General features: G+C 59.2%; 1 protein-coding gene across 2 annotated transcripts in view; it reads left to right on the top strand.

Moving 5' to 3' along the window:
- Positions 1 to 10,663, top strand: part of GLIS1 (GLIS family zinc finger 1) — an 86,747-nt gene that overhangs the window by 53,866 nt on the left and 22,218 nt on the right. The gene's annotated exons all lie outside the window — the stretch shown is intronic.

Genomic DNA, 10,663 nt, shown 5'->3' with positions numbered 1-10,663 from the left:
AGGACCCCTTCCTGTTTTATCACACAGTTACACTTTTTTTCAGTTTCCTTGGTCTTCTTTCGTGTGGTGACCACAGAGGCTTTCCCCTTGTCCAAGGGACAGAAGGCTCCCCCGAGAGCCGGACAGCCCGCCCGTCCCCTTCAGACCCCCGGGGCATCCCAGGCACAGATGAGGGCTGGGACACCTCCCCCAGACTCCTCCAGAGTTTCCAGCCTATGCCGGGCTGAAGAGTGCGGGAATTGGGGTTCCAAGGGAAATAAACGCTCTCGGGGAAGCTGAAAGACAGTGTGGTGGCTGTTACTGCTAGTATTGTTCTGTCCTGGCGACGTGAAACATTGAATTCTTTGCTTTTTGTCCTTTCTTTCCCACGGCCTAGTGTTTCCCAACCAATCTGCTTTTTGTTGAATGCAGTGTAAGAACAGGGCCAAGGGCTTTGGCATCAGCCACCCCTGCCTTCAGTCCCTTGACTCCGTGGGCGCCCTGAGCCCAGGCTCTCTGGGACCCTCTGTCTCCTTCTCAGTGAAAGACGATCATGTGGCACCTCGTGTCCAGGGTGGCCAGCAGGTCAAAGAAGGCAGAGCACAGAAAGGGTGCACGGCTGACTTACTTATGTCCGGTTCCAACGTGAAGTCCACACACTCCAGTGAGGGAGAAAGAAATGCGGTGTGGTCGTTTGCCATGAACTCCCTTCCCAGTCTGAGCGTCCGCATGCTGCCAATCCAAGAGTACTGCTGTCTTTTCTCTTGGTTGTGTCTAAGTTCCCGGGTGGGGGGCTTACACTGAACCAAAGGGTCCTCAAGGCTTTTCTCGAGCTGGCACCTGCCGAGCCTTCCAGCGTCCCGCCCCATCTTTGGCCAGAGTCTGCCTGTGTCCCATCCCTCCGAAAGGCTGCCTCAGGGCCAGCTCAGACTCCGTCTCCCCCATGGTGCTGTGCTTGGTACCTCCTGAGACATCCGGAGCCCTGCCCGTAGGGGGCCTGGACCCCGCCTGGGAAGAGCCCTGCTTCAGGTCACACAAGCTTAGCTGGGGGTGCTGATGGCACCCCCAGAGCGTGGCCCCAGGGGTGAAAGGGCAAAACTCAGAGCCTCCCCACTTTGAGGGACCGCAACCATCTACACATGTCTTGCTTCTCCTCCAGTGTCCCGGGAGCGCTGTCTCAGGAGTGGGGACACAGGAAGCTTTGCTCTTTCTCCTGACAAAACCTCTACTGGCCTCTACTAATCTGGGGTCTCCCCGCCCTGCCCCGCATTTCCCTCAAGGCTCAGTTGTTTGTTGCTTGGGTTCTTTCATTCATTAACAGATATTTACGAAAGCCCACTCTGTGCCAGGCCCTGTGTTGGGCACTTTTAGATGGGTTTATGGCAGAAAGATCGTTTGAAATCTTAGCTGTGCATGAGTCATCGCTGTCTCCAGAGATCTTTCCATTTGGCCCTGGGGCCTGAGATGTTGAAACCCGAAAGCCAGAAGCTCATTCCTGTCTGCTCTGCTTTCTGTTAAGTTATCTCCTCCCTGAGGCACCTGAGTAGAGGCATGATGCTATTCCACCCATTTGACAGATGAGAACTGAGGCCCAGCAGGGAACGGGACTTGCCCTGGATACCTGGCCCGGGGGGCTCCCCTGTGGCTGACCAGCCGGGTGCCCGGCTTCTAGCTGGATGTCACTGTGCACAGTGGGGCAGCTGGGGCCAAGGAGAAGGAGTACTGGCAGCAGTCCCAGCTGTGGAGGGACCCCAGCGGAGGCCTCTGAGTCCCAGGCCTGCCTCTCACAGGGTTGCCGCGATGCCGGTGGGACCAGGGCAAAGAGGTGTTCTGAACACTGAGGCACTTGGCCACCAGAAAGGTTTGCTGTGTCTCTTCTGAACTTCTCATCCCCTCTGGGGGTTGGATTTCATTTGGATTTTTTGTTTGTGTAATTTGTTTCTAATGGTAACTGACCTTCCTTCACCGGCTCGAGTGTGAGTGCAAGACTGTCCCCGTTCCTTCCATCCACCATGAATCCAGGCACTGGGTTGGATCGGTGGTGGGAGGATGTGACATGGGCCAACTTGGCCCCATTCAGGGTGGCTAGCTGGGGGGTGAGGGGTGGCGATGGTGCTGAGGCAGGTCAGCCCAGCCTGTTGATAGCCCTGGGCCTCAGGTAGCAGGTCCAACCCAATTTAGAGCTGGTAGCTTTCCGGAGCCATCTTATACTGTCCAAGCAGCCCTGATGAACACAAAATTGCCTGGCTTGGTTCCTGAACATCGGGGGGCACAGGTCACTCCCCTCCTCCCCCAACCAACCTCCAAGGTCCCTACTATCCATAACCGGTGGTCTGGCCCAACCCTGCCCCTGCCCCTCACAGGCCTGGTTCTGAATGCTGCCCCCTCAAGGTGGGGGCCCAGAACCTCATAGGACATCCTGTCGGATCCAAATCCCAGGGGCACGCTGGGCAGGTCGCTCCCACCCACCCACGACGTTAGATGGGAACTTGGCATGTTGTACATTTATTTGTAATGATGCCCAGTGACCTGACGTGAGGTTTTCTTTCAGGAGATGGGGGGGATGTCTGGGGTCTCTTTCCCCCCAAAGCAGTCCTAGGACGCTGGGTATCACGCAGCTGCCACCTGTACGACCCTGGTGCACGTTCAACCCCCTCGCCCCACCCGTCCTGGACAGGCAGCCTTGGGGTGATTAAGCCCAGGGGAAGCAAGTGACTGGTCTAAGGTTGCATAGCAACCGGTGACAGAGCCAGGGCTGGCCTCGGGTCTTCAACCCCGATGTTTTCACATATGGACCCATCCCCGCTGTTTCTGTTTGGAATTTGGGAGAGGAGCCAAAAGGGGGACTGACATTTCCTGAGCACCATCCTGTACCCAGGAGCAGGGGCATGCCGCGCTGGTGTCCATAACGGGCATCTGAGGCCAGGAGCGTCACCCCATCTTACAGTGGGAACACGGAGCCTCACAGGGGCCAGGAGGAAGAGAAACCAGACCCGAGTCCCAACTCTGCTGCTGGTGGGGAGACATGGTGCCCAGGCCCCGGGGGCAAGCTTATCTGAGGGGAGGGGATGCTGAAGCTGGTGGCTGGATAGGACCCTTTTGTTCACCATGGTCCGTCTCCCTCCTCCTCCCGAAGCAGCACTGGCCAGTCTCACCGCAGCTCGGGCAGTCACTGCCCCGAGCCACAGAGGGGTCTCCTCCGCGAAGGGGACCGGGCACTCCTGCTTGGCGCTTGGCTGTGCAGATGGGGTGGGCTGCCGGATGGCTCTCCCGCCTCTGCCTGCCTGCCTCCCCTCCCGGGGGCGAGTTCCCGGAGGCCAGGCCGGGCAGCCAGCACGGTCCCAGGCATGTGCAGTGTCTGCACCAAGGGTGAGCGGCCAGGGGGGGCAATCCTGGCGTCAGCACCATGATGACGGCCGGGCAGCCCTCGGTCCCTGGCGCTTGGAGGAGGGCAGAACCTGGGAGGATGAGGGAAGGCCTGGGGAGAGGAGCAGACACGAGGCCTGAGCCAAGCCTTAGAAGGCAGCGAGGACTAGACAGGCAAACGGAGGACACAGACACAGGCCTGGAGGCTGGCAGGTGTGGCCTGTGGCTGAGCCGGGGAGGAGGAGGGAGCACTGGGCTAGAGGTCAGCGCGGCCAGAGGCTGCCCTTGGCCTTGCCTTCGGGTTCTCTAAGACCACGTGTGCCCTCCCCAAAGCCAAGCCCATGCCGCGGCCGTGGGAAAGTCGGGGGTGGGGTACCGTGGGCCCCTGAGGGCTGCCTAGAGCCGTGGAGAGAGGTGTGTGGGAGTGTGACTGTCCCCGAGTCTGGCTGTTTGGGTGTTGCGATGGTGTGAGGGCACGTCCTTATCCACTGACCTCTTGCACGCTGTTTCCGGATGCTGTCTCGGGTGAGGGTCTTCTCCCCGTGCACACACACTGTTACGAGGCCGCGCGTGGGGCGTGCACTGTGCTGTGTGGGGGGCTGTCAGTCCGTGTGGGGGGGGCCGGGGAGTTTGTGTGTTTGAGCCTGTGCCGGGGTCTGGGGCTCGGGGGTCCTTGTGGATAGGTGTGAGCGTGTACGTGCTGGCTTCTGTCTCTGTGACTTGAGTCCTGTTGGTGTGAGCATGTGTTTAAATTGGTGCTGTGTGGTGTTGTCCTGGGCTTCTGTGTCTTTGGCACAGGACTTGGTTGGGAGGGGAGGTGTCAGGCAGTGTGTGTGTGTGTGTGTGCGTGCACGCGCGCGTGTGTGTGCGTGTGCGTGTCTATGCCTCCGGGTCTGCGGCTGGGGGCTCGGTGCGTGTATGTGGCAGCCAGCCGTGCCGTCCACTCGCTGCCGGGCCCTGGCCCCTAGCAGAGCTGCTCCTTGCACCCCGGGGATGTCTAGCCTCCGCTCAGCACCAGGAGCTCCCCCCGGGGCCCATCTGTGTACTCGGTGAACAGACTCTGTGCCCCTTTGCTCCTCATTTGGGGGCTCCACACACCCCTGGAGGGGTGGCCTAGCTCCATTGGCCCTTGCTTGCTGGGAATAAGAACGTGCTTCTTGCCCAGAGACTTTCTGCTGGAGAGATCCCAGCCAGGAGTCTTCAGTGCAGTCCGGGTGAGGAAGGGACAAGGGGTCTGCAGCCCTCATCCAGCCTTAGAAATCTCCCAAGGGCAGGTACAACCTGACTGGCTCTGGGGGGTGGGGGGAAGGGAGGGCTGTGTTCCCTCTGGCCCATTCTCCCTTTGCCTTCTGTGCTTCACAGTGCCTCGCCCCCACTCCCACCCCCCACCAGCCTCTCTGGATGGTTATGAAGCCACGGAAAGCTGAGCAGGTGTGAAGAGACCCCCACCCTGGCCTGGGATCTTGCTCATGGCTGCCCAAGACACTAGTGTGGCCCGGGGCACGGAGTTCGGGCACTGGAGGCAAACCCAGGCGCCATCCCTCAGGAGCTCTGGGAATCTGACACCTAGACTCCCTGGGCCTTGCTTCCTGCCTGTGTCGCGAAGGAGGGGTTGGTATACTGTCCTAATGGGACGAAGGAGATCGTGTTTAGGAAGAGTTTGGCCCAGTCCCGGGTACAGGGTAAATGTGAGAGCAGTTGTTCTGTCATAGTCTCCCTCCTGCACGCAGCTGCCCTCTCCTTCATTGATGCAGACCGCACCGCAGGCCCGAAGCGAGACCGGACCCTCGTGGGCTCCCAGAGCCGGGTCCAGGCTGCTACCCTCCGGTCTCACCTCCCAGGACTCTCTCCGTGTCTGTCCCTTCCCTTCTCGCCTGGACCCCCTGAGGGCTGGCGAAACAGACTCTGAGGAGACTCCCATGGAAACCCCATAGGGGCTCAGAGGACGGTAACCTCGGGGCCAGAGCCCCCGTGCCAGGGTACGGGGCAGGGGGGCTGGACCTCAGCTCCCGGCTGGCTGGCCTTTCGAGCTGGCGAAACACAGAATTATTTGACATCTTGGAGAAGGATCTGGCACCACACATCCAAATCATTGTTATAAAGTAAGTTAAAAGTTTGCACAAAAATGAGAAGTTGATCCCCGAATGGCCTGCCAGACTGTTGTAACCCAATATATTTTACCCTTAAACCAGAAATGTGTTTGTTTAGAAGCAAGTCACTGGCAAATGCCAAACTGGAGGCATTTCCTCCCCTGCCCCCACCCATGCCCTGTTTCCCCAAACCCCCTCCTTGCCCTTTGTGTCCAGAGTCTTAGCCAGAGCATGAGAAACCGGCCCTCTCTGCTCTTTGGGCCACAACCGCCACAGGGAGGAAACTTGACATTTATTAGGCCCCCACTGTGTGCCAGTTTCTCTGCTGGGCATATCCTTTTATTTACTTCTCGCCATCGTTAACGGTGGCCCCATTTTAGAGAGGAGAAAAAATGAGGGCCGTGAGGGCACGTGATTTGCCCAAGTTTGTGACTGTCGGTGGCTGAGGCCGGCACAGACCTGTCTGCACGATCGCATGGTCTGTGGCTTACAGCACATTGCCCCACACCTCACATGTGAAACCGCGTTCTTGCACCTTCCCCAGGGGCCCGAGGGAGAGAACAGTCTTGCTCAGCACCAGTGGTATGTCTGGCAGCGTGCTTCCCTCAGTGGTCTCGCTTAGCCACTCTGCAGACGAAGGCAAGGCTCAGAGAGGGCAGATTGCTGAGCTGGGTGAGCCCAGCCCCGCTGGATTCTGACAGCTGACCCAGTGCCCTCCCCCTCCCCCAGCCAGAACTGAAGGGTCCTTGGGCTCGGCCTGCAGAGGGAAATGGTGGGCCCTCCCCAGCTCCTGGGATGGCTCCCCTCGGTCTTTCATCTCCTGCCCTTGGTTCTGTGAGCAGCACGCAGCCCATAATGGATTGCAGTGGACTTTTTTCAATTAATTCTGATTTTCCCCTGCCTGTTACTGTAAAACTCCAGATGGTCTGGGGCTTCACGGTTCCCGGGGTATTTTCCCCCGTTATTTTAATCTTCTTTTGTAACACGCCCCACATGTGGAAACTGGGCCTTTCAAGACTCTGCACTCTGAGCATCAGCCGCAGCTCTTTCTTCTCTGCTGCGCCGCCTTATTTTTCCTTTTTGTGTGGTGGCATCTCCTCTGTTGGAGGGGCCAGGAGGAAGGGCATCCTCCTCTCCCGGCCTCAGCTCTACATCCTGGGCTGGGCCTGGACTTTGCCTAGAAATGGAACCCAGGGCGTGGGCCCAGTTGGAAATTATCGTAATAGCTGCTGAGGGCATCCCCATTTTTGGTGCTTTCCACCGGGGTCCTGAGGCAGTGGCCAGAGTGGTTAGGGACACAGAGAAACAGATGGGCACAGCAGCCAGACTCAAGATCAGATCCCAGCTCCGCCAGTCACTAGCTATGTGACCTGGAGCCAAGGGTGTCACCTTGCTGCGCCTCAGGCTCCTCCTCTGCAGAGTGGGGCTATCAGAGTGTCGTGATTAGTGACACACCACGTGAGACGCACACAGCAGCCAGCCCTTGGTAGGCGCTTCCTACCCTGTTTGTCCAAACCCTGCCTAGGCGTCAAGTCCTGGAGCTAGAAGGCTTTAGTGAGCCCCCCGCCTTCCCCAGCTGGACGCCACCTGAGATCAGCCCCTTCTGGGGGCTGAATGCATTCTCTTTTGTTTGGACTTATGGGTCTTTTGTGGTCTTTTTGGCCCTGAAGTCCCAGCTCCCAGCACCCTGCCAGGCACACAGGGGCAGCTGAGTGAGGCAGGATATGAATCAGTGTGCACAGAGAGGACGAGCCTGAATCCCAGAAGTGAGGAGGTAGAAGGGTGAGGCAGGACAAGTGATGGGGTGCGGGCAGCAGTGACGAGGGTGTGTGATAGGTCAGGGGTAGGTGGATGGGGCATGTGGATGCCTTTCAGAATTGTGGGGTTTGCCTGGCCCTGCTGCCTTGTGTTGAAGATTGAGGAGGCAGTTCTTTCTATAAGCGGTGGCAGTTCTGACTGTGGCTTAGCCCTTTGGGACGAGTAGCAGCAATTCCCCCTTTGCCCCCCTTGCAACAGGGTGGGGGACATCCCGGGAGGTCTGCTATGCGGGGTTATACACCTGAACATTGACAGCAGGGAGGAGGGGGTCTGTCCAGGGCAAAATCTGCCCTAGAGCCTCAAGGGACTGGAGTGTTGGGGGGGGGGGAGTGTCAGGAAGGTCTGTGTGCGTACCCCCTTGGGGCGCAGACCCCATGGAAGCATCATTACACCTTTGGGTCACGGTGGCATTGCCTTAGGGCCCATCCTGCAGCCCCCTCAGGGAAACCAAGGCCCAAAGCCAGGGATGTGCCTGTTGGCTTTATTTCTGCTGCAACACCTATGTCTCCATTCTGGCAGCATCTCTAACCCCACAACACAACAGTGGGGGGCACCACTCCGTGCTGCCCTCCCAGCCCCCACATAGCCAATACATAGGGCTCCATCAGGCCATTCCCACCCCAAAAGGCTGCCTCACTCTCATCAGAGGCTGTTTCTGGCACCCAAGTGATGCCCCGTGGGATTGACATTGGAAAGGGTTTTAGGGCCAGACCAACGGCAAGCCTGTCAACCAGGGCCCTCTGGTCTTTACTTCTGGGGTCAGTAAAAACCTGACCTACACTGGTGTCTTTTCTGAGGGCAAGATAGGAGCAGTCACCACCATGATGATAGCGATAACATTTACAGAATGTGTCCTGTGTGCCGTGCAAATATGCACCTCGCCTTGCCCTCACATCACACCAACTCCCTGAGCTGGTTTCTGTCTTCATGTTACAGAGAAAGAAACTGAGGCACAGAGAGGCCCACTGACTTGCCAAGGTCACAGGGCTGTCTGCTTTCCAAGTCTGGACACTTAACCCCAGGTCGTGCCACACCAGACCCCTGAAGGCCTCGAATGCCAAGGGGGTTGGCTGGATGTCGGAAGGCATGATGAGCTCTGGAGAGTCTCGAGTGGGGTGACCCCAGGGACAGCACAGGCCCAGCAGAGCGAACACACATAGGTGTGAACCCGGGAGCGTGCCATCCTCCTGGCTCTGCCTCTTGTTGGCTGTCTGTGTGGTGGTTGGGTGGGGAGGACCTGGTGAACCTTGGCAGCAGCTGTGAGCAGAGCCCACACCCTCAAGGTCCCTGGCATGTCCGGGTGCTGGCCTGCTGGGGGTGTTGCTCGGGAGTGGTCCCTGCAACGCCTTCACCCCAGAGCAGTCCTGGTTGGGCAGCACCCCTTCTCCACCTGCAGCTACCTCTGGTTCTACCTTGGGGGATCCCATCAGGGCGCCCTCAACTGCTGCTTGTTCACCCTAGCCTGTGACTCCACTCTGGGAGGTTCTGGGGGCGTAAGGGTAGGACATGGGCATGGCACAGACCTAGGGCACAGGAATTGGGATACTTGGATGAACCCTGCAGGGAAGAGGGTGCATTCACAAGGGCACATGCATCCCCAGGCCTGGGAATTTCTGTTCTCACCCCCCCATGGATCAGGTCTCTAACCCAGCCTTTGTCCCGTGAATGAGAAGCCAGCCCTGCCCTCAGGGAGCTCCCAGACCCTCAGCCTAGAGGCCTGGCGAGAAGGCAGTAGGTGTGCAGCAAAAAATCTTCTAACCCACAGGCTCAGGGTGTGACCAGGGAGGGGCCGTGGAGGCTGGGAAGACTTCTCGTAGGAGGCCTTGCTTGAACACCACGAGTAGATGAGTAGACATCTGCAAAATGAGTGAAGGAGGGAAAGGCATTCCAGGCCCAGGGAACAGCTCAAGCAAAGGCCTGGGGGCCTGAGAGTCCCTGACAACACTCAGAGTCGTCACTCCCAGCAGCTCCAGCAGGACACGGTGGGTGTGTGCAGATAGGGGAGGTGTCAGGTTTGCAGCAGAAGAGTGCGAACACCAAGCCGCAGATCCTGGGCTTTTGAAAAATGTATGAATTAAATAGTCAGCGAGTCGGCTGAGATGGAGGCTGGCCAGACAGGCATAAGGGCCCTGGTGGGAAGGAGATGATACACGGGTCTCCAGAGTCTGGGGGACTGTCGCACAGTCAGGAAAAACACGTGGTGCACGAGGAGTTATTGCTCCTCTGCCTTAGATGTCCTCCCTTCGGGCAGCGGCCAGAGGAGGGACGAAGGACCAGCTGGGTGCCAAGAGGCAGCCCACTTTCCTTCCAGCCGTGGCTCCTCCACCTCATTCTGGGGTGAGCGTGGCGCAGGGCCATCGCAGGAGAGCGGAGGTGTAGCTTGTGGCCTCTTCACTCCCCAAGCAGGATTTCCTCCTGGTTTTGATGCATGGAAAAGGCACCTCGTCTGGGAGCAGAGGCGGGACAGTCTCTAAAACCCAGCTGCAGGCTGCCCGCCTTGGATCAGCCCCAGCAGAGCATGGCCTGCAGTTGTGGGCGGGCCTTCAAGGGAGGGACGCGGAGGGAGCTCACCCCAGACCAGTCATTGTCCCCAAGTCCCTGTCCTCAGGTCTGTCCTAAGCTGGGGGATGAAACTCATGGCTTGGGCACAGGAGCTGGTCCCTCTGGTCTCTTCCTCCCCAAGGGTCACCTCCCCCTGCCCACCTGCCCTGGGAAGGCAGCGGGCACAGCAGAACCACCTGGGCTTTGGTGTCAGAGGTGGCCTGCGTCCTGTCTTTGCCGTGTCACCGCCCTGTGATCACCACACGAAGCGTCTGTCTCTGAGGTGGGAACTTGGAGGCCGCACACTTCAGGGCTGTGGTGTGGTGACCACCGTGCCCCACGTCTGCATGAACGGAGCAGGATCGGGTCTGCGCGGGGTCCTCCTCCCAGCCCATGGTGTGCCCCACAGGACCCGCCGGACAGCGAGGACAAGCGGAGAGGAGCGGCCGGCCACACGAGGGGCCCGGGAATGTGCCACGGGGCAGCATTCGAGCTGGACTTTGAAGGCTGAGGGCAGACTGGATGGATGGTTATAAGAGAGAGGATGACCCTGGCTGAGCGACTGGCGACCAGGGGCTTGCAGCGGCCTGGTGGGCTCGTGCTGCTGCAAGGGTGTGAGCGGGAGTCGGGGGGGGGGCGCTTCAGGCAGAGCCCCGGGGGCCCGTTTCTACATCAGAGACTCCTCAGGTGGTCGTGTAGGGGGAGCGCAGGAGGAGTGAGAAGCCCGAGGGTTCTGGGGAGAGCGGAGGGTGGGGTACTCGGCAGGGGCTGTGGGACTGGGACGGGGCAGCCTGGGCTCCCAAGGAGGAGGTGCTGCATTGGGTGCTCTGTCCATCCCTCCCCAGCCAGGGGCGTCGCCATGTCTGTGT

The sequence above is a fragment of the Leptonychotes weddellii genome, chromosome 4, assembly GCF_054177405.1.
Source record: "Leptonychotes weddellii isolate Sample4059 chromosome 4, ASM5417740v2, whole genome shotgun sequence".
NCBI classification, from domain to species: Eukaryota; Metazoa; Chordata; class Mammalia; order Carnivora; family Phocidae; genus Leptonychotes; species Leptonychotes weddellii.
Note: the sequence above shows the minus strand (reverse complement) of the source record. Positions and strands in the feature narration are given on the sequence as shown.